Source organism: Pseudoliparis swirei, chromosome 17 (genome assembly GCF_029220125.1).
Source record: "Pseudoliparis swirei isolate HS2019 ecotype Mariana Trench chromosome 17, NWPU_hadal_v1, whole genome shotgun sequence".
Taxonomy (NCBI): Eukaryota; Metazoa; Chordata; class Actinopteri; order Perciformes; family Liparidae; genus Pseudoliparis; species Pseudoliparis swirei.
This window is the reverse complement of record NC_079404.1, coordinates 6,632,144-6,656,454: the sequence shown is the minus strand read 5'-3', so window position 1 is coordinate 6,656,454 and position 24,311 is coordinate 6,632,144. Positions and strand designations below refer to the sequence as shown.

The 24,311-nt window shown below is 40.4% G+C and overlaps 1 long non-coding RNA gene across 1 annotated transcript in view; it reads right to left on the bottom strand.

Moving 5' to 3' along the window:
• The window catches only part of LOC130206964 (uncharacterized), a 34,092-nt gene extending 10,017 nt beyond the window's left edge, over window positions 1-24,075 (bottom strand). Inside the window, exons 1-2 of the long non-coding RNA XR_008834215.1 lie at window positions 23,833-24,075; window positions 18,593-18,674 (exon numbers count right to left, since the gene is read on the bottom strand). This is a non-coding gene — a long non-coding RNA (uncharacterized LOC130206964). The remainder of the gene's footprint in view (window positions 1-18,592; window positions 18,675-23,832) is intronic.
• Between the last annotated feature and the right edge of the window lie 236 nt (window positions 24,076-24,311).

Here is a 24,311-nt window from a genome sequence, read left to right as displayed (position 1 = left end):
AGAGTGAATGAATAGTTGTTTTCCCTTCTTTTATGTGATCAGGATTTACAAAAGTGCACATTTTGATTTTAAGAGGGAATTTCCTCTTCTTCCACTGAACCGCCCACCCTCTAGCCACACTTAGCTCTCTTATTAACCGGAAGCTAAGCCCACCTACCAGGCTTTTCTAGCTTTCCATTCTCCCAAGCCAAATATGCAGAGTATAATATTACCACTCAAAATTGCTAGTAATTGTTAAAACATGGGGTCCTTCGTTTTGCACAGAGGTAGACAAAAGCAAGTTTTTTTGTTTTTTAGCCTGCAACTGTCATTTTTGGTGGCTGAATTAACAGCTTTTAGGAATGGGACATGTATCAAAAATGTATTTCTGGGTCAATGGAGTGAAAACTCCTAAATTCCAAAAAATGGAGAGCAGAAAGCTGAGATATATTAAATATATCTCTTGTTCTGCCTGTTTTGTGATATTCATGCCTAAAAGGTGCCTAATATTTCTAGACTGAAATAATATCGACATTATAATTATTATAACTATGATGATTTTTTTAGTTGCCTATTTTGTGGTGCCCCCTCAGGACTTGGTGCCCTACGCAAATGCGCTTTATGGGAGCGGCGGCGCTGACCACTCCAAGCCTGCCGTGCCTATTTAAACTTGATCAGCTTTTTTCTACCTCTGTCCAAAATGAGAACCTGTTCTCAATCATATATTTCTGTAATATAATATTGATGGGAGAGCACATCATCTGTACTTCTAGCCTCAGATCCACAAAGAAATCCCCAAGGACTCGTGTTTTCCAGAGGAAATGAGTGGTTTGAGATCTCTCTCAAACCTGTCACTGTGTGTTAGTGGCACACTCTTTCTGCTTCCCAGCCGTCAACCAAGCCAGGATTTCCAATTTAAGTCATTTTCCTCTGCTGCTGCTTATTAGAGGAGCATTGGATAAACTGTAAAAATGAAAGTTATTTTCCTCTTTTCCCACTCGCAGAGTAGTGTATGAAGTCATTCATTACCGGTCAGTGTACTGGTGTGTTTTAGCCTCTCTTTGGACTTTGCATTAATTCCTTGGCATTCCTTGGTCATATTCATTGAAGTAAAGTTTCCAGCAGCAAGGGTGAAATTTACTGACGGGTTATTTAACATCCTTGTAACAGCTTTTCCGGAAGAGTTCAGGTTGTCCGAAGCAACTGAGGCCAAGACCTAAAATGTGTGAAGACTTTGTGCGAGGTAAGAGGGGACAACCAAAGTAATTACCACTAGTTTAAGTTTCATGTCAGATTCCATAATACAGATGTATTATACTGTATTAATGTATTTTACTTACTTACAGTTGCCAGAAATGTAAACAAATTCGTGGAACTTAATAAAAAGTTTTCATCATAATTTCCAGATTTGGTGAAACATTTTGATCAACAATATGATCAGGACAATGTTTCCAGAGTTTCAGGTAATTGTGATCTGGAAAAGGTCATACCAAAGAAGATTTCTGTGCTCAGAGACCAAACTGAACTGGCAGACCAATGCTTAGAATGTGGAGAAGACTGTGGTAATCAGATCCTCTTTCTCGAAGAAGTTTAGAAGTGTGCAGCAGTCTGTTGTGGCCAGTGCACTGTGCTTCACTGTAAGCTGCTGGGGGAGCGGCACTGGAGCCCGTGACACCAACAGACTTAATAAACCGATTGAGAAGGCTGGCTGCAAACCAGACGCCTTCGAAGTTGAAAGTGCAGAGGAGGACACTGAACAAACTCCCGACCACCCTTCTCCACCACGTCAACAAGAAAGACAGCAGAGTACTTTCTCCAACAGACTGATTCAGCTTCGCTGTCACAAGGACCGTTGCAGGAAATTGTTTCTGCCCAAAGCAATAACCCTCCACAACAACATCTTTGTCTAACAGAGATCTCTCTGCTTTATACTTTCTGTCTCAACTACACTCCGCTCTTTTTTGCAAGTCAAGTGTATTTGCAAATCTCAATATCCCATGTATTTCTCAATGGGCTTGCATGGCCACAATAATAAAATCAAGAATGACATTAAAAATTATTTTCCTCACCTACAAAGCCTTGATTGGTGATGAACTATCGTATCTTAAGGTGCTTGTAGTACCATAGTGCCCCACTAGAGAGATGCGCTCACTAAATGCGGGGCTACTTATGGTTCCTAGAGTCCTAACTAGTAGGATGGGAGCCAGATCCTTCAGTTATCAAGCTCCTCCTAAGAGTAGACTTAAGACTTTCCTCTTTAATAGCGCTTATAGTTAGGTCTGACTCAGGTTAGCATTGGTCCAGCCCTCAGATATGCTGCTATAGGCCTATAGGCTGCTGGGGAACGTTTTCAGACACACAGAGCTCCTATCTCCTTCGCTCTCTCTCCTTTCCTTGGCTGTGTCTGAAGGTGGTACTTGCTCCTGGGCCCTGACTCCTTTCACCTGCTTCCTGCATCCAGCCTCTGGCCTAGACCTGGCCTCTTTCCCAATGGCTCTGCCTCCTTCTCTGTGCCTCCTGCCTCGAAAGCCTGGCCTCATGCCTCATTGGTCCAGCCTCTTTCGTGATGCCTCCTGCCTCTGTGTCCCTGCCCCCTGCCATGGCCCTGCTGATGCCCCCTCGCCTCTCCTCTCTTTCTCCTTCTGTTTCATGGATTGTGGAAGTCTGGATCATGGTCCATGCCTACTAATTATTCATAAATGTCTGTCATATTCATTGAATGTGTTGTAACTCTGTCACGCCGATCATCTGTACACATGACATCTATTGCTTCTGTCCATCCGGGGAGAGGGATCCTCCTCTGTTGCTCTCCTGAAGGTTTCTTACCTTTTTTCCCCATGAAAAGTTTTTTTCAGTTTTTTTGGGAGTTTTTCATAATCCGATGTGAGGTCCTGAGACAGTATGTGTACAGATTGCAAAACCCTCTTCGGCAGATTTGTAATTGTTGATTTTGGGATGTACAAAGTAAACTGAATTGAATTGAATTGAAGAGCAGTTGAGCATTTTGGCCACTCTTGACCATCGTCATCTTGTTTTTTGCTAACATTTAAATTAAGTTTGGTTTGCGAAGGAGTGACGGCACAGAACAGAAACAGCCTACAGCTCCTGTAGCAATCTTTCAATCACAAGGTAGCCCCGCCCATTAAGCATTTCTATGGTCTATTTCTCTCAGAATGGGGCCATAATTTATAAACAAAAAAATTATTTGTGAACATCATGCTGTATTGAAGAAATTAGCAATTGACCATGAAGTAATGTTCACTGATAAATCAACTGAGAAAAAGGTTCCATTACTCATAGACTTTCATACAATCAAACTTCTTTAAAAAAAACTTTTTGCTTTGAGTCAGCCCCATATGGCCAGTAGAGAGAATGCAAGTTTATTCAGCATTTTAAATTTAATCTGGACTTTAAACATAAATACTGATTAGACGGCCTGAGGTGCAAAAGGAACTCATGTCAGGGTCTCACATGAAACGGAAGTAGTAGGAGCTGATGTAAGAAATGAAAGAATTAGAAACAATTTCTAATAGCAGCTTTCAGACAAATATATTACATATTATACTTAATATTTGAAAAAGATTACGGCTTATTGCTTAAAGACTGAAAAATAAGAATTTTCAAAACACACAAAACACACAACAAACGGATCCCTAGCAGTGAGACAGCATGCTAAAGCTTTTTAAATTCCTTGCTCTAGCCTCACCGGGTCTCTCAGGCCCGTCTAATATAACAGAGTTGTGTTTGTACGACTCCTGACCACTCAACGGTTGCTTTTCACATTACTGTACATTCCTCCGAATTGTGAACACATCCCGCACGCACCCACGCACGCACCCACGAACGCACGCACGCAGATGCTGGAATACTACTGTTTGTGCGTGTTGGCGCACGATACATTGAGTGTGCAAATGAGTGCTTATGAGCATGTGTGTGTGTGTGTGTGTTGTGTGTCATTAGCGCTAAACACCGCCCACCTCGCCATTGGAGCCTGGTATAACAGCTGGAACCAGGCATCAAACATCTGTCAGTCGCGTCGGTCCCACACACCTACTGTCTCTACACTTTCTGTGTGTATGTGTGTGTCTTTAGAGAGGGGTTGTATGACTGCACAGCCGCCAGTGAGTCAGTGTGAGACCAAAAGATATACCTCAAGAGATTTATTTGAGTGTGTATGTTCCTGAAGCAACTAAGTCGCACTTGTGAGCCAACTGATTATCCATTTTGGCAGATGACAAAAAAGTCCATCTACGTGCATCACATGCTGGTTCACACAGCCAAGTGATCTCACGGCCTGGACCACGTCACTGTTAATTCAGCCGCTCTCCGAGAAAACAAACACCGCATCCATTCAGTCTTTATAAGTTCATCAGCAGTCAGACAGTCATGGCTTTCCCTGTCGTGCTCTCATTTCACTCCCTTTTCAAGGTTCTATATAGTACTGAAATATACAGCCCTTTTGGTCTTTGGTATGCGAAAGAATCTTCTTTTTAGAAATGGCTACATTTTACACGTTATTTATTTGATTTCCCTTTGTTTTTTTGCTCCTTTCGAAATGCTCACAAAAAACCTCTTTCTATCCTGGAGAGACATTTCTGGCATTTAGAAAAACAGTTTCTGGTTTGTTTTTAGTAGCCTAGGACATGTCAGGAGATACAGGATATAAGTTGCTTTTTGCTACCCTACTATTTTTAACCAATGTATGTGTCTATGTGATTTTCGATCAACAATTTTTCACTTATTTTTTTGTTTGACAGGGAGGAAACGTGTGTTTGCTTTGTGTGGTTTTCCTCCGTCTGTGGCATGTCGCTGAGTTGCGAAAGCCAATCAGTGCTGAGATGCTCCGCCCGTCATCATTGACGTCCTGCTGTTGTTGAATCAAACTGGCTATTGGTGACTGACCAAGCTATTCAGACGCAGTTCCTGGAGAAGTCGGTGAAATTCACCAAGCTGTGTGCGGCTACGGTTAATGAAGTCTAGCGTGAATGAAGCGAATAAAGCAAATTTCGCAATGCTTAGGGTTTGAACACACCTTACCAGTCCGCAGGCTAGCAATCAGTTTGCGTAATGCAGGAAATGAAAATGTTAAATGACAGAGGAAACAACATTATCGTCAGACATAAAATTCAGAAGAAAAACTCTGTAAAACTAAAATTATAATATATAATATATATAAATATATATTTTTGGTATGTATGTTGAGTCTTTTTTCGACCATGGTAAACATTACCCGATTTGAATGCAGCATAATTAAATTAGACTTTAAGCCATATTAGCACATATATTGTCAAATTGTGGTACGGTAATAGTAATGGTTTTGCTAATTACTAGCTAACGTATTTAGTAGATGCTAGCTGTACGCATTGCGAAGCACTACCCCGAGCCATGTTTACAGCACACTAGCTATGATATGAAATGCTAATAAAATAAATTGGCTTTTTTCTTTTTCCTACACAAAAAAAAACGATTCAAGCCCTTTTTAGAGGTGACACATTGAAATATTGTTTGATACATTTAAATAAATCAATTACAAAAATATATATATTTATATTTAATGGGTGTAACACAAAATGTTTGAATACTTTCATTTATTAGATTTATTTAGGTTAGATGGTGCGCATATCAACTAAAAATAAATGTGTTTCATTGAGGACTACCCTTTGCGCATGCGCCAGCTGAAAATCAGTTGTTTACATGAGGTGGAGATATTTTCAGGGCTGTACGGTGGTGTAGTGGCTAGCACTGTCGCCTCAAAGCCAGAGGTCTGTGGGTTCAATTCCCAGTCTGGGTGTTCCTTCTGTGTGGAGTTTACATATTTTGTTAGTTAATTAGTTTATATTTTGAGTTGGACAAACACAAATTAATTTAATTTAATGAATATCGTTATTTTATTTTAGATGTATTTGATACAAATGAGTTGGACTAACTTAATTACATTTTATTGCACTGATGTGCTAAATTTGAGTTGGAGTTGCATATAATTATTGGATGGAAAACCTGACAACAATTTAATTGAGTTCATCCAATGAGTCATTTCTTTGAGTGTACTAGCTAGTTAGCTAACAAAGCACCAAGTCAGTGATAAATTCTAAACCCCAATGTTGGTGTTTCTAGATTTGTGATACCGTGTCTAACCTCTATACAACCAAAATATGATAATGTGTGATATTATAGTTGCTGCTATATTGCTTTGGCAACACGTTTGTGGTCTAAAAATGAAAGCAGGTGATAAATCCAGAGCTTGACTCCTGTGGGAAAAGGTATTGCAAACTGCAAATCTAAGTGTCAACCATCATTGACTTCCATTTTAAGTTGTATTTGAAATCAAAGGCACATTTTGTGGCCATTGAACACTCAAACTTTGTTGGGTGGCAACAGGGTTAAACATTTGCTATATGACAGAGGGAGAGCTAGGCCTCGAACAGGTTTAGGGTGACTGAGATGACACACAGTCACTCCCAGCAGGTGGGAAAGGCCTGTTGTGTTTGTGCCTCTGCATGTGCGTGTGTGTTAGGGGTCGGCGAGGTCAGTGGGGGGTTGCCTGGATTCCATCATGCTAGTATTTAGCTACACTGCTGCGGACCCTGTGTTTTTAACTATGACATCTGGTAATCTCTTGCGCCGACGGCCCTCTGACAACCTGACTGACAGGAAATAGAGGTGTGGGTGGGTATGCGTATGTGCATGTGAAATGTTGTCCTTCAAATATGCTTGAACATGAAATAAGTAAGCTGACACAGCAAAGTGCTCTTCAATAGCTCAGGGGTATATTTGGTTTCCCGTTAGGATAGCCATAAGACTGACCCATTATGTGAACTAATGTCAACAAAGGGAAAAATACACAAAACACATGATAACTATCTTACATGATGCTTGCTCTACAGCTGCAGAGAGTTTGCCTCATAAGCTGTGGAGGTCAATGCATTCCTTTATGGAGACATACACAGTTTATCCATTTTCAGAATGGGAAGCATTTTAACAAATAAATATGGGATACTGAGTTATATCCGGTATTCAACATTCGGTGAAATCAAATTTAAGTAGACCGTGGAGCAGGAATGAGTCCTAAAACCAATTGAATTCAATTAAAATCCTGGCTTATTCTGTTGATTACTGGGCTTGCTTCATATTCAAATGAATTTGTATGTTTCCCGACTTCAACGTGTTTTTTGGTCTGTTTTCACGAGACGGTGCAGGTAGCACCATATATGAACTCCTTCGCTGGTGCTTTGTTTACGTGGGTTTTCAACATCAACATGCTCGAGGTTAAGTCGCCAGCTGAGAGACACGAGACTTGGCCCTTACAGGGATAATGCATCACTTGTTTCTTGAACAATATCTGAGTTCCCTGGCGAGCATCCAAATGAAAACTTACAGATTCAACTCACCCACTTTGTGTGCCACGACATAGTCAGGACTCTTATTCCAGCTCTTTGCCCACAATTCAGTTTTGTATGTATGTGCTTTGTTTGGCAAAGAACTTAATGACAGCTTAGTCGTGTATGTGTATACTCCTCTCCCGCAGTCTCACTGTTACTGTGGCTCTATTTGACGTGCCTGAGCGAGTGACATGAGTAAGGGTGACTGAGTTCCCAGTGACTGAGTGTGTGTGTGTGTGTTAGAAAGAGAGAGAGAGACGGAGGAAGGTGGAGATAGACAGAATAACCAGGGTCGGCTGACCACAGAGGAATTCTCCCTGCAGGCTTCAGGGCCCCACAGCTGATCGCAGCACATGGTAATTAGTTTACCTCAGTGTACACACACATACACACACAAGAACACTACCACACACTTACATAGCAAAAGCAAATTTTACACACGTTTATATTTAAAGACCTTGTGTGTGTGCGCGAGTGTGTGTGACAGAGACAGGTCACACATGCACACACACACTGTCGGTCTGTCTCTGCGCTCGGGAACATGGCGGTGCAGTCAAATGACAGGTCTTTGTCACACACATGGCATTGCAGTGTGGAAGTGGGTCATGTCGTATTTGCAAAGCATGCAATATCTGTTTTCAAGTATGTGGAGTGGAGTCGGCCAAAACCAGGGGCAGCGGGTGTCAACCTCGGTCAGTGTTAGAAAAGTACACTTCGTCAAGGACGTCTTGCTTGGAAAAGCAGTGCATGTGTTGAGATATGAAGCTTTGCCCATCAACAAAAGCATGTATGTGTGTCGGAAAAAAACGGAAAACATAATTTTCTGCAAAGCATATTCATTTCAATTACAGTTTCATACTATAGACCGTACACGATTAATACCAAGAATGTTGAATATTTACATGATCTAATCTGGTGGATATTTTTTTAATGATAAATAGAGAAGGAAATATGTATATATATATTATATATATATATATTGTTACAATTTCTGAGAGTCCAAAGTGTCTTCAAGTGTCATATTATTTCATAAAAGAAATTGATTAGAACAGGATTTAAAAGAAAATGTGACTCACTGACTTTAACGATGTTAAGTCAATTCAATTGAGTTTGTTTTTGTATATTTGTTTTGTAAAGCCAAAAATCACGAATTACAAATCTGCCCTTAGAGGGCTTTACAATCTGTACACATACGACATTCCTGTCCCAGGACCTCACGTCGGATCAGGAATAACTCCCCGAAAAACAGTAAAAATCTTTCACGGGGAAAAAGGGAAGAAACCTTCAGGTTATCAGATTATTTTAATGTACTGCATGTGCTGACACTAGAACGTGTGTACCTCTCTGTGTGACACGCAATGTGTGGTATTGAGGTGTTGACCATCATGAGACCGGATCCCTGCCCTATAAAAACACAACCACATGACACACACACACACACACACACACACACACATACACAGGTCTGATAAGATACATCACACCACCTCTCTCTTGGCCACACCCGCCTATCCAAATGGCAATTCTTGACGAGTTGGACGTCACAGCCACCTCGACTCCTCCCCCCTCTCCTCATAATGTAAACTAAATGATCACACTCTAAAAAAAAAAAAGTTGAGTCAACTTAATAAAGTGAGGCAACCAGCTGCAAAGCCTTTTTGAGTTCACTCAACTAAGGGCTAATGTGTTGTGTCAATTTATGATAAGAAGTTCACTCAAAGTGATATCTTAAGTTTGTCAAACGTAACATTACTATTCAGACGTACTTATGTATTTAAGTTAACACTACTTAAAATATTGCATTTGATAGTTACATCTACTCGTGTTCAGAACACTTAAAATATTAAATTGGAGAAACTTTAAATTGTGTGTTCTTGTGGATTAAAAACATACATCAACAGCACTTAACATTTTTTGTTGAGAAATGTTTTGTTGAGAGAACTTACTTTTAACTTAAAATGTTTTGTTGAGAGAACTTACTATTAACTTAAAATGTTTTGTTACTAAATTTCACTGCCCATTATTTGAGTACACTCAACATTCTTTGCAACGTTGCCTTCATTTAAATTAATTAAAAATGTACACCGTTTTCTTTGAAAGTCAGTTAAAAAAAACAAACTTCTTCAAACACAAAATGTTTATTAACAATAACTAAACATTTGTTTGCATAACTATATGAATTCCAGGTGTCAACACTTGAACATAGACAGCAGAGGGTCAACATCCTTAAAAATCAAAATGGCTGCATAAAGAAAAAAAAGAAAAAATTATGTTTTGTGAATCCAAAATCAAGGCCTTGAAACAAGCTTTGGAACATGGTTGTGACACGTGTGTAGCAAATCACGCAATCGTCCCCCGAAAGCACCAATAAGCAACAAGTAGCCAGAGGGATATTCGGTAATAAGGTTTATTCCGACAGCAGACTGTGTCTCTGCTCTCCACGCTCCTCTCGTCTCCTGTCTGTCCAGCTCCTTTATGGAGACAGACTCAGATAACCAACACAGATCGTCATCAGCTGGACTGATTACCAATCTGATTACCAATCAGTCCAGCTGATGACAATCAGACACCGTTCCCTGAACCACACCCCGCTCCACCCACTCTGTAGTATTCCCAGTTCAACTCCTTTCACATAAGATTCCTCCGTGTCTGTATTCTACACAAAAACAAGCATACAGACTATAATAAATATTCACCGCCTCTTTTAAATTTTAATTTTTTTTCTTCCCATTCTGTAACAATACAATTTAAAAGTCAAAAGACATTTTTATGCAGATAAAAAAATATATACAGGACTGTCTCAGAAAATTAGAATATTGTGATAAAGTTCTTTATTTTCTGTAATGCAATTAAAAAAACAAAAATGTCATGCATTCTGGATTCATTACAAATCAACTGAAATATTGCAAGCCTTTTATTCTTTTAATATTGCTGATTATGGCTTACAGCTTAAGAAAACTCTAAAATCCTATCTCATAAAATTTGAATATTTCCTCAGACCAAGTAAAAAAAAAGATTTATAACAGCAAAACAAAATCAAACATTTGAAAATGTGTTTCCAGGTGTTTCGAGTTAATTAGACGATTCAAGTGATTTGTTTAATACCCTACTAGTATACTTTTTCATGATATTCTAATATTTAGAGATAGGATATTTGAGTTTTCTTAAGCTGTAAGCCATAATCAGCAATATTAAAAGAATAAAAGGCTTGCAATATTTCAGTTGATTTGTAATGAATCCAGAATGCATGACATTTTTGTTTTTTTAATTGCATTACAGAAAATAAAGAACTTTATCACAATATTCTAATTTTCTGAGACAGTCCTGTATATACCACTTTCATACAAGAGTCACCTCCTACACATTAGTATTATTGTATTTCAATCTTCATAGTCTGTTAAATTAAATAAATAAATTGAGCAAAATACAGGGAAACATTTGCTCTCACGGTACAGGCTACCTTTAATTCAATAAGTGACAAAAACCTGAACTGGAGCAAATCTGCCATTAAACAATGGACAATATCCTTCCAAATCTAATCCATATCTAAATATAATAAACAAACAATGGTATCAAAAACCAATGTATTTTAAACAGGGGCTAAAGAAAATATTTTAATATTATTTAAAATATAAGATTAAAGTAGTATATATATGTATTTACATATATATATGTATTTATATATGTATTTGTATATATATATATATATATATATATATATATATATATATATATATATATATATATGTGTGTGTGTTTACTGACATACATGCGCAGTGGCCTTAGTTACCTCAGCAGATGCCCAAACCACTATATTAAGTTTTCTCAACTTAACATTTTAAGTGGATTCCACTCTTTATTAATGAAATTGACATTTTGAGTTTGTTCAACTTTTTTCAAAGGCATTTGTTGACTCAACTTAAAAAAATGTGTTAGGACAACAAATTTGAAGTTGGGCTTTTTAGAGTGCATGAGACTATGGCAACACATAAGAGATAAAAGAAAAGAGAGGGTAGAGAAAGAAGAAGAGATGGAGACACACATAAAAAAAAGAAACACGTAAACTGACATAGTAAAGGAGTCAAAGAGAGAAGCAAAAGGTCACCACTTAGGGGTTGAGTTAATTTATGCTTATTGAATAACTATTGACCTTTACAATTAAAATTACTGTTAAAAGCCAATGAAAATGAGAAATGCCTTCTTTGTGTGCCCGTGTATGTGTCATGTGCATAACTGAGGATTTCTGAGAAAAGTTTATGAATTAAACATTTTAATTGATAAAATGTCATAACAATAATGTGACGCCTGTGGCCTCTCAACAACAGATGTTTTTTTTCTGCGGCTCCCAACCAAGGGAGAAAAACAACAACACGGTCATCAGTGCCTTTCCTTGTGACCTGCAGCTCTATATACCATGCTTGCGCGTACAGTACATTGTAAATCCTACCTTTTGTAGCAGTGGGAAACTTATGACACAGTATTGTATTATTGTATTGTAAATAAGAGGGATTGTCGAAGGCACACAGACAAATGCTAAAATCACAATTGTAAATACTAGAGGCACTTTGTTAGAAAAAGTACTTTGTCTTAATTTAGCACCAACAAACCAGAAGAACATAAACCCGGTTGGTCAAACATAAAAAAAGCTTTTATTTTGATAGAAAAAATGTCTCATTAAAAAATATATAATTTGACTTATCTGGACATATGAGGTGAAACACACAACATACTGTTGCGTAAGGTTCCATTTCTGAAACTTTGCAAATAAAGTTATATATGGGCAAAAAAGCACACTGGCAAAGGAATAGCTTATTGGAAATGCAATTAACCTGTTTTGCACTGGATACATTTTTTGGTAGTTTTTCCAGATTTTTGGGAGTTTCTCCTGATCCGATGTGAGGTCCTGGGACAGGGAGGTCGTATGTGTACAGATTGTAAATTTTTAATTTATGATAATGTGCTATATAAAATAAACTGAATTGAATTAAATATCTTTTCAAGATAATAACAATAAGTGCAACCTGTGAAAAACTAAACAAAACAAGTTCAAATATCTGACAATAAAAAGTTTTACACATATAGTTTCAAAACAATAATGCACAACCTGTGCAAAACAAAATTAGAGCAGTGTGTCAAGTGTTATTAGTATTAGTGGCTGCAATGAGCCTGCTTTCCATTACTAATCTTTTATAAACAGGGCTGCAGGCTTAATACGGCTTTCAATTCACGCTCAATGTTGAACTTTTGTTTTGAAGGGCAACAGCATAAAATCCGATCTCACAGGAAATGGCATTTGGCAAAACACCAAGAATCAGCGAGTTGTCAAGAATCTTGGCCGTCGCGCAAGCGTAGCTGTTAATGATGTGACGTAAACATTTACACGAAGGTACAGGCATTTCAACATGTATTTATAATGACTTAGTTTTATGTCCGTGTACTTTGAGGTCTTTCTGCATTTCCTCCTGCACCGCACCTGTAGTACCACTACACTCCACTAGAGGGTTTAAGAACCACTGCCTTCGAATGAGCGGCGGCTCTATTCACACATGGACTTGATAGGACATTTCAGGGACACTGTCTGGTGGGTCAAAGTCTCTTTAATGTTCGGTCCAACTGATTGGGACATTTGCCATCTCACACACAGCTCCTCCTAGTGTAATGTTTCGAAATTGTCAAGGTTCAAAGGGGGCTTTGGAGACGGATAACCCAAAACCATGGCAAACAAAATGTTAATGTATACCCAACAGCATTTAAGATAAATATTCTAACTCCTAAAGGAAATACTAAAATGACCAATATTAAGTCAATAGGGATAACCAAATCTGTATTTTTCATTATAAAGTTTGAATGCATTATTGCTAACAGCAGCTAATGTATGAGCAAAGCACTTTAATATATCACTGCTCTTTTTCCCCCATGAATGTGACTAAAAGCCACAAAACCATGCCTAATCAAATAACCCACACCCGATAACCAAAGTCTGTCTTCAACAACCTGTATTCTTTGTAATATCACCACAACACGAACATAACCCCTCAAATGGGAAACTTATTACCTTCGCATTGAAAATGCCGGAAGGTTATGTTTTGATCGCCGTGTATTTATTTATTTATTTATTTGTATGCGTGTTATTCGCAAAACTCAAAAAGTATTGAACCGAATCGCATGAAATTTGGTGGGATGATTGTTTATTATCCGGGGACCAGTTGATTAGATTTTGGGATCGATCGGGTCAAAGGTCAAGGTCAAAGGTCATGAACAGGTCAAATCTTCTTGAATCACATGGAATTTGGTGGGATGATTGGTTATCCGGGGACCATTTGATTAGATTTTGGGATCAATCGGGTCAAAGGTCAAGGTCATGGAAAGGTCAAAATCTTTTTTTTACCATAGCACGATACATTTTTGTCCAATTGGCATGCAACTAATGCCAAAATGTTCATAATTCAATGCCCAATCTTGTGATATGCGAAGGTATGCGCTCTACCGAGTGCCCATTCTAGTTACACTGTGTAACAATCTGGACGTTCACATTACTCTCATTACAGTCATGCTCACCCTTAGGTCAGTATGGCGACTTTTTTTTAACCTACAGACTACTCTGCTACTCACATGACGTGGGTGTGATTGTCAGGCTGGACTGTCCACGGGCTGCTCAGCCAAAATATTAGCTTGCTCTAGCCAGTTTTGAGGCATATTCACTATGAGTGTGCAACTAGTTTCTCGTTTTTGTTTGTGTGCGAATCACTGCAAAGTGTTTCCTCAACCCTTCATACTTTGCTTAACCTGACATCTATGTCAATTTGAACTACTTCCAAATGGACCGGCTCACCAGTATTTTCATACATGTGGCCCAGTTTGTGATGTCCCACATTCACATCTGAAACCTCGTAGGGACTGGCGGTGCGGTTTAACCCTCAAAGCACTGACTTATATTAGCCAACCAGGGAGCTATAGCTTCATGATGACTTCTAATGCTAAGATGTTGCATTGTAGTTCTTTTCTCGGGAGACTCAAACCGGATTTATTTGAAACTGTATTGAGATTAGAGTGAAACTGGAAAGTGCCTTCCTCATATCTGCCCCATGATGAACCTGCTCTCTGACTCAGATCCTGGTTCCTCACTCATTCGCATCTGCACGCAACAATGCATAGTGATTATCCTTGTCCAAGCAGATGGCTTGTCTATGTTTTTTAATGTTTTTTTGCGTAATTGAAAACATCCTTGTTATTCCTAAACAGACTCAGGAGAGAAAACTATGAAGATAATACCAAAGCTTTGTAACAAAGGGGTTGTGTTTGGATGGAGATTAACGATAATACTGGTGATTAATAATAACACAGAACATACAAAATATGCTTGGGACTAGCCATAGCATATGTCACAAGAAATAATTACTGAATACAGTGATTATGACTGATAACATTTAGCTAATCCGGAATTGAGTCATAACTTTAGTTAAAAACATTTACATAGCAATTCATACTTAAGGTATAGGTTTTTTAACATAAGCTTACACAAGCTACTGGTCATACCAGACCAAGTAAGGCTGTAGCAACAAAACCTCTGAGTTAAGCTAGTTTAAGCTAAATTAGCAGCAACATTAAATCATTAGGAACTCCAAATTGATTTTCCTTCAATTTCTTTCCTGTAATTGTAACGCGCTGTGTCTATTGTGTTTTGTGTCTCTGTGTCTCTTCTGTGTCTCCTCTGTCTTGATTGTTTCATTCCCTGCACCTGCCCTCAGCCACTCTTGTCTCGTTACTGTCTGATGCCGTACACCTGTTTCGCCCCCTTTATATTGTGTCAGTCTTTCCCTTGCTGCTTGCTGGATTGCTGTCTATAGTTCTTGTCTTCTGCTCACACTTAAATTAGTAATATCAATAAGTAATATTTATATTGTACATATAACATTTCAAAATCACACATTATGAAAGTAAGTATTGCTACATTAATGAGTATAATTGTGTCGCTTATCTCTACTACGCTACTCTTGTTTGATGTGACTATCACATGTGGGTAAACGTGCACACAGTCCAGTTCCATTCTGACTGTATGAAGTTTGAAGTTGTGTAAAGAATACTGATGTTAATGGAGAAACTGTATCTGTAGAGAGATGAAAAGGACTGAAGATGAGTAAACACTGTATTACTCATATGGAGAAGATAAGACATAAATCACATTTACAAAATGACTGCATGTGGTGACATCGGCTCTTCACATAATACGGCTGAAGGGGTAATACCCTTTGAGCTGACTGTTTTTCGAGATACTTGCCAAACTACGTGACACCACGTTACAAAGTAACAGATTTGTGGATGTGATGAAGCATAGAAACATGTGCACCCTGTAGCGGTAAAGGGTTATGAGACAATACTCTGTCCAACGCTATTTTCTATGGCGAGCAGCTGTCTGTCTTGGCGTCTACCTGCCTGTCTCTCGGTCTGCGTCTAATATTACATCTTTTTTTACATCTGGTGCTGCATACCTGCCTGTTTATGGAAACTCTAACCTCCCTGATGTGATTGCTTCTTCGTCTCAGGCCTCCCCAGTCATGCCTGACTCATTTTATGAGCCGTCCCCGCAGACAAATAGGCATTCATGCTTCACGTAACACTATGTGTGTGTGTGTATTAATTTGTACTTAATTGTTTGTGAATGTGCACCTGAGCACGTCCTGCGGTTTGGAAAAGTGTTTTTGTTTCATTCGTCAGTGTTACATATTTCTTATGTTTTTAGAGCTTTTTGCACAGAGCACATGCATGTATACTTATCCAGATGTCTCACAGTCCAGTATGTAGGTCAGCTGATAAGAGCCATTGCGGTAGATAAAGTAGTTATCAGACAAATATATGGTGGTTGGGGCGACAGTTATACACTCTGTAAAGCTCTCATCATGTGAATTATTATGACCAGGCAGCTAGTTTCTCAACTTACAATGTGATTAAGTGACCCGGGCCAGTACCGTAGAGCTCAAGTTAGCTGTAAAAGGCGAGTCAAATACAGTCAAGAGTCCAGGGCTGATATGAGAAGAAATGAGGGCCTGGTTTAGTTTTTTAACCATAGGAAAAAAATCAGATTATACAGTAATATAAGCCCTAGCTCACCACTTCAACATGGAGTCATATGCACATAAAAATGATTTGCCCTTGTGATATCTTTTTGCAGTTTCTCAGACTTGGGTACACACGAGCACGTAGTGGTCTCAGTTAAAATCTAACCGACAACCTTTGCAATGTCAGCTTCCATCCGTTTCATTGTTGTAAACAGCAGAGGGCCTAATGAAGAGAAATTCATCAATATCACCATAAGCTCCTCTCAGAATTTCAATTCAGTTTTATTTGTATAGCCCAACATTTACAAATGACAAATTTGCTTCTTGTATCATGCTATATTCTGAGCCCACTCACTTTTTAGCCATCCAATCAAATGCAATAGATTTGATTTAAACCCCTCTTGGAGTCAGAGTACATGATGATGATGATGATATTCCTTTATTTGTCCCACAGTGGGGAAATTTCAAAAATCACAGCAGTGGTGCACATCAGAGCATCAATGAAAATAAATATAAAACACGAAACACAATAACAATAAAAAAAATCTTAATACTAAATACTAAATATTCAGGGGGAAAATAAAGTAACGTGTTGAGTTTGCCAGGATCGCCAGCGATCTACTGCAGTGTGTTGTGCAGCCTGACAGCAGCAGGAAGGAAGGACTTGTGCTACCTCTCCCTCAGACACCAGGGAGGAATCAGCCGGTGGCTGAAGGAGCTGTGCAGAGCTGCGAGAGTATCATGCATGGGGTGGGAGGTGTGATTCATCAGGGACGATTGCTTTGCCATCATCCTCCCGTCCCCCACCACCTCCACAGTATCCAGAGGACACCCCAGCACGCTGCTGGCCTTCTTTATCAGCTTGTTCAGCCTCTTCCTGTCAGCTGCTGCCATGCTGCTGCTCCAGAAGACCACTCCATAAAATAAAAATACATGAAGCTCAGGATGCTCTGACTTTAAATTCACTGGGACCTTGACCTTTTTGAGAGTTTAATTGTTTGTACAACTTGGGTTGAGGCAGAAACCACTGCTTGTCAATTCAATTCAGTTTATTTTGTATAGCCCACAATCGCAAATTTTCCTCAGAGTGCTTTACAATCTGTATACGACATCCCTGTCCCAGGACCTCACATCAGATCAGAATAAAACTCCCCATAAATAGAAAACACCCTTTTACAGGGAAAAAAGAGAAGAAACCTTTGGAAGAGCAACCGAGCAGAAATCATTTACTTATACACTTTTAGATGACAAAGATCTAATTTTTAGGAGTCCAAATTGCATTCTCCTGTTTTTTTTGCACGGCTGAAATATATGGAGGACTTAAAATGACTTAAGTATAAATAAATAAATAAATGTTTAAATAAACACACACAATTCAAAATAAAATAATTATGTTAAGAATAATGAAAAAAGCAGGGTTGTCATATTTTGTTTGACTGTAAAAAATAATTTACAGTGAATAATTGGAGTAAACTCATGAGCAAGAACAGCTGATGTGGTCATCAAGTAAGCTGCTGTTCCAATCGCAGAAAGACCGTCCTCCCGTCCTTCGGAGTCTGGACTCCCAAGACCAGACTCCAAAAGAACACAAGTCTGTACTCGGTGTACTTGGAATTGAGAAGCGGCTTTTGTGTCTTGCCATTATATTTTGAAGTCCCCATCTCTCGTGTCCTCTGTTTCCCTGCACTTCCTTTGATTGTCTGTCCTGTGCCTGATTGTTTCCACCTGTCTATTCACCGGCACCCTCCCTGTGTATCTATTCTGTGTCCACCCCTTGTTCAGGGCCAGTTTGTCGCCTGAAGTAAAGACTTCTTTTTTTTTAATCTGACTATCTCGTCTTGAGTCCTGCTACCCCATCGGTCCCAGCCTTCCTATCACAGACACAATTGCTTTTCAGTGAAGGACTATTACTGACATGTTGGCTGTGCTCACTCATGATTTAGCTTCCAAATAAAGTGTAACTGGCTCAACAGTTTAGTTTACAACCATTTTTATTATGCTGTCTGGCTTTGTTGCACCAATTTCACCATTGTCTATGATTACAGCAATTCTTTGGGCAAGTCTAATATCATCATGAAGGTAAAAAATAAATTTAAACCCGTTGTAATAAACAAGAATTTAACCTACACCAGAAACATGAAAAGTATGCTAAATGGGATCACGGAGAGCAAACCTCACCTGATCTAACCTCGTCCTCCATTACGCAGCAGCACTGCCACTCCATCCAGTATTCAGAACCATCTGTTGTCAGCTGTCGGACCTGGCAGCAGGCAGAGCACGAGTTAGTTAATATGGAAATACTGGCTAGATGCATTTATGAGGAATGGAAAAAGATAGAGTGTGGGGGCAGAAAGGACAAAGATGGAATACATCAAGTTCGAAAAAGTGAGAAAGATGATAACGCTAGCAAATTGTAGGTTTAATGGTGTCCTTTGATTCAGAGGGCAGCAAGGAAGAAGAGATGAAGACAGAGGAAGTGACATCACTGGAGAAGGCCATTTCACACCTGTCAGTTACCCAGACCAGACCGACTCCAATCATTTAAGTGTGTGTGGGATAGTGAAAAACACTGCCAGTTACCCCGCGGCTGGGCCTGTGGGTTAAATATACAGCCCTGAATACCTTTAAATTAAAGCTGACCAATATTATTATATGAAGAAAGGTCTATTTGTCTTTCAGGTCATTCATTTGGTTTGATGGCTGGCAGCTTTACTGTTTTGTTACATCCTCGTCAATACGTGATTAGCCCACTGGACGATAACTGCTCAGCATCAAACAGCACACAGAAAAAGTTACCAGCTGGTAAACATAATGGGACATGGGTAAAATTCCCTCAACACTACCCTACATTCTTGTATCCTGTGTGATATCTAATCCAAACGCAGCAGCAGGAGGGAGGAACCTCCACTGCATCGGACATAAATGATGGCTTTTCCCACCTTTATTGCAAACCAATATATTTGTTATTTGTGGAACAATGCTATTGTTATCCAGGGTGTTCTGCGTGATGACAAAAGTGAACTCAAACCTTATTTATGGATGTAAAGACGTGTTCTGTGGAGAGATGAGGGTTCATTTTGTGGTAAAAACAAAACAAAACCGATGTTAAGCGACATTTACATGGAAAAGGTGGACATCTGATCCCAGTGGTAGCCTGATTGACCTGATCTGTGTGTCACCCACCCAGCCAGTGAGACAGCCAACAGTCTTTCCATATCTGTCACATCCTGTTATGAGGAAGAACACATGCACCCACTGAAATGCACTGTACACATTCATGAAACTCTTAGCATGTCAACGTTTGTAATCTGTGTTTTGTCGAATCTCTCGTTGATTTGTCTTCTTGGCCTATTTTCATGGGATCTTTCAGTAATTATGTCAATTATTTTGCATAAAAGACTGCTTAAACTAATACTGCACACGTCATTGCATGCTGTCATCCACAACTGTCCTGGAGTCGACGATGGAGCGGAAGGATCGAAAAGAAAGAGAGAATGAGGAATGAGGACGAGGGAGATGACAGATGTTAAGGACATCACCCCTGACTCACGGGAGGAGACGGACAAGCCAGAGACTGACTGGTGTCCAGTTGAGAAGGGAGGTCTACTCTCTTTTCACCAAATTTCCACATAAGGTGAAGCTCACGGAGTGTAAGGACTTTAGCAAAACAATGTGAGGGAGGAATGATGCAGATAACTGGCTTCAATGTTGGGGTGAGAAAACCAGGGGGCTCCCTGGAGAGGGCCAACAAGCTAAACTGCCCCTCTGTCTCCCTTGGTGAGCTGCACAAAGGCTCCTTCCACCCTCCCCCTCCCCTCTCTGTGACGACTGACCAGGTGAGAAGACAGCTGGAGAGACTCCACCAAGGCAACACTGCAGGATCCGATGGCATCAGCCCCAGGATCCTGAAGACCTGCACTATCCAGCTGTCGGATGTTCTGCAGCACCTCGACAACCGGAGCCTAAGACCTGGAAGACCTGGAGCTGTGGAAGACGTTGTGCCTCGTTCTTGTTCCAAAGAAGTTCATCTGACTTTGAGGACTTCCGGTCCTTGTCGTCACATCCCATGTGATGAAGGTGCATGCCAACTAATTATTCATAATGTATTTAATATGAATTGAATGTGTTGTATCTCTGTAACACTGTTTATCTGTACACATCATATTTATTGTTTCTGTCCAGCTGGGGAGAGGAATCCTCCTCTGTGTCTCTCCTGAAGGTTTCTTCGCCTTTTTCCCCGGTGAAAGGGCTTTTTCTATTTTTCTTGGGAGTTTTCCGATGGGACAGGGGCGTTGTATGCGTGCGTACAGATTGTAAAGCCCTCTGAGGATCATTTGTAATTTGTGATTTTGGGCTATAAAAAAGAAACTAAATCGAACTAAACTGGTGAAGAAGGCCGGCTCCATCATGAGCTGCAAACAGGACCATCCGGAACAGTTGGTGGAGATGAGGACACTGAAGAAATTCTTGTCCATATTGGATATCCCGGACCACCCTCTCCACCACCGACAGCAGGGACAGCGGAGAACGTTCTCCAACAGGCTGCTTCAGCTCTGCTGTCACAAGGACAGTTGCATCTCTCTGTCTATCTATCTATCTATCTATTCCCATTCCATTTTCATTTGTCATGCTTTTCGGGGAGAGAGAGCGGAACTGTCGCTTAACTGAAGGTCGCTCTATTATTTCACCCTCGGAGTTTTATCTTGCCTGTTTATCTCTCGCACCTTCACCTCTGCCCTCGGATAGCACAATGTACAATAAGAAATACTGATAGTATTGTAAAGTGGGCCATTGTGGCCAAGGATATCCGTCATAATAAACACTTAACAGCATGAAATGGTGTTACGTACATTGGTAGCCCGATGACGATATCGCTGCAGAGATACGTGGCGGTGTTGTTTGAATGAGGAGATAGTGTCGCCTAGAGAAACTAATCTCAGCCTGTCATCCATTCTGCATATAACCGTATGTGTGTATTTTACCGTGGGCCCTCCCTCGGGCAAGTGATGAAATCTATATTGATGTCTAACAAACTTCACTTGCGGGTTTTTATTCCTTCATGATATCGCTGTTGGTTGTGAAGTGTGTCAGTGTGTAAGGCAGCTTAGCATTTTCTAAAACCTTGCGCCCTAACAACGTTTCCTTGCCAGGGACGCTATGTGCTCAGGAGGGAACCCAGAGTGAGAGAGAGAGAGCGTAAAGTCTAGGTCGGCTAGAAATAGGCTACATAAATGCAGCCTGTTTATTACACAGTTAGGATTCATCTTGAAGCGTTAATTCGCTAGTGTGGTATTTTGAGGATGGCTGACTACTTGCTAGGAGAGAGGTGACATTGTAGTGAAGTCTGTTTCTGTTTGGAGTGCAGCCCAAATGTCTGAGAGGCCATCTGCATTCAAGATTGAACTGTCGTACCTGTGAATGATCTACAGCCTTCTGGAATCTAACACACACACACACACACACACACACACACACACACACACACACAGTAATAAGTACTAACCTGTAGCATACAAACTGCACACTAACATGCTTCAACAAGCACACCCACACACCCTGCTGATAATATCTGTGACCTTCACCACAGCGGCAGACATGTACATGCAAATACATGTATCTTGAACAGCGGGAAGAGAGGAACTTCAAACAGGTACTGACCATACTTCTAATGAATGATTATTCCAAAACCCCAAAAATATGAGAAATTTTCCATTAGACCGAAAGCCAATTTGTCTGACATCGCATTACCCCAAAAACAAAGGCCCAAGAGAATGCACACTCTCCTTGCAACAAACAGATGCGAATACATTGTGGTTGGCTAAACATTGCTAATTATTTAGCAAAACGACATCATCAGACCATCGAGATTTTTATGCCTCTGATTGGCTAAGACTTTGTTTTTTGGGGTTGGTTAGGTTTTGGCATAATAAGTGAGATTGGTTAATGTTCAAAATATATATTATATCATAGATATAGCAACTGGGAAGGTTTGATGATGTCATTCCGCATAATTGTTAGTCATGTGCTTCCATTTTCAGGGCAATGGACACAAACTACGGCAGGTCAGGGATAAAAACATCACTGGGAGGGTCAGAGGAGGAGGAAGACAAAGAAGATGAGAAGAACAGAATGGTAAGATAGAGGGAGGACTGAGGAGGTAAACAAGAGAAACAAAGGAGTGTGGTACGCAAGGAGGAGCACGACACACTTCATTAACACGGCTGAGTCAACGGTGTTAGTCCTTGAAGTCGTTTGTAGGGTCACAAATTTGTATTTCTTGGTGCATGTTTTGTGTGTGTAGAAGCGTTGCTCGTCCCTAATGGTATTTGATGTATTGGTGTGTGTGTGTGTGTGTGTGTGTGTGTGTGTGTGTGAGTGTGTGACAGAGAGTGAGAAAGAGAGAGAGAGAGAGATAGAGCAACAGACACATAGCAGCTAACTAAACAACAGCAAAAGGGCAAAGCTGAATAGAAGTGCAGCTCTGCTCTAGAAATAGCAAACGGCTTCCAAGTGGAGAAACCAGATGGATGGCACACAAACATGGACTGTTGTTTGTGCAGGTTGTGGTTTGATGGATACACTGATTATTGCCATTTGAGGACCCAGATAACGCTGTCCACAAAAAACTTTAATTTGAACACAGTGTAGGTAGGCGCACTGAAACCATGTGTGCGCTTGTGTGTGTATATTTGTGCGGAAGGTGCCTCAGTGGTCATTTTTGGCAGACACAGTGGCACTTTGCATCCCCACCGCATGCAGATAGAAGGCTCAGCCAGACGTCATTTCTAAACATAAGCATTGCAATATGTAATATAGACTGTTTAGGAATGGAGTTGTGACATTATGAGTGTATATAATATATACAGACGGCCAAAGACAAATAATATGTGTTTTTGGCCATCTGTTCAGTTTCAAGGACAGGTTAAACACTGCTGTCTTTTTATAGCACCAGCAATTCAGCCAGTGTGTGTGTGTGTGTGTGTGTGTGATAGTGAGGAACTTAGCGAATCAGAGAAATACATTTGTATGGTTGTGCGTAAAAACAAGCATTGGAAGATACTTACTATCAGTCCTGTGATGGAGAGAACATTTTAGGGTGGTGGTGGTATAGTTGTGTGTTTGCATCTAAAAGCATGTACACTCCTGCATGTCCTTGGGCCTTTCAGCACAGCTTTGTGCCCTGCTGTCAGGGCAGTCATAAATGCGCTTGAGTCAGCACATGAGTGTGTTTTTGCTTGCACACACACACACACACACACACACACACACACACACACACACACACACACACACACACACACACACGCATGCGCACACACAACTACACACACACGGGACCCCCCCCCACACACGTTTTTCAATTAGAGTGTGAAAAAAAAGACATTGTTGTCAGAAAAAAAGAAGATCATTCACCAGACCTGCATTTCTCTCACCGACCACTCCCTGCCTCTTCTCTGCCAGCAGCCCTCGCTCGGACTGACTTCATAGCCCACACAGATTAGGGAAGCAGGGTCCCCCCAAGAGTCGTCTGCCGGGTGTGGAACCTGTATGGCCCCTCCAGCCTGAGAATAGCCAGAACTAGGGTTGGGTACCGAAATCCGTTGCCAATGTGGCACCGGTTCCTTTACAACCGGTGCCACCCGGACCGAAGCGCAATGCACATTTCGGTGCTTCCTTTCGGTGCGTGAGCCGATTTTTTTTTGTTTTTTTTGTTGAACTTCTCTGGCGACTCTGCCCTGTCAGCAGGTTACGATAGCTTATCATTTAACTTTGAAAGGAGGCATGCACTGTGTTTGACCGGGTAAACGCAAGCGGAGCACATCAGCGTCAGGCTGGGCGTGATGGGGAGACCGTCACCGGTCCCCCTGAAAACGTGGAGACCGATGATGACAAAAGC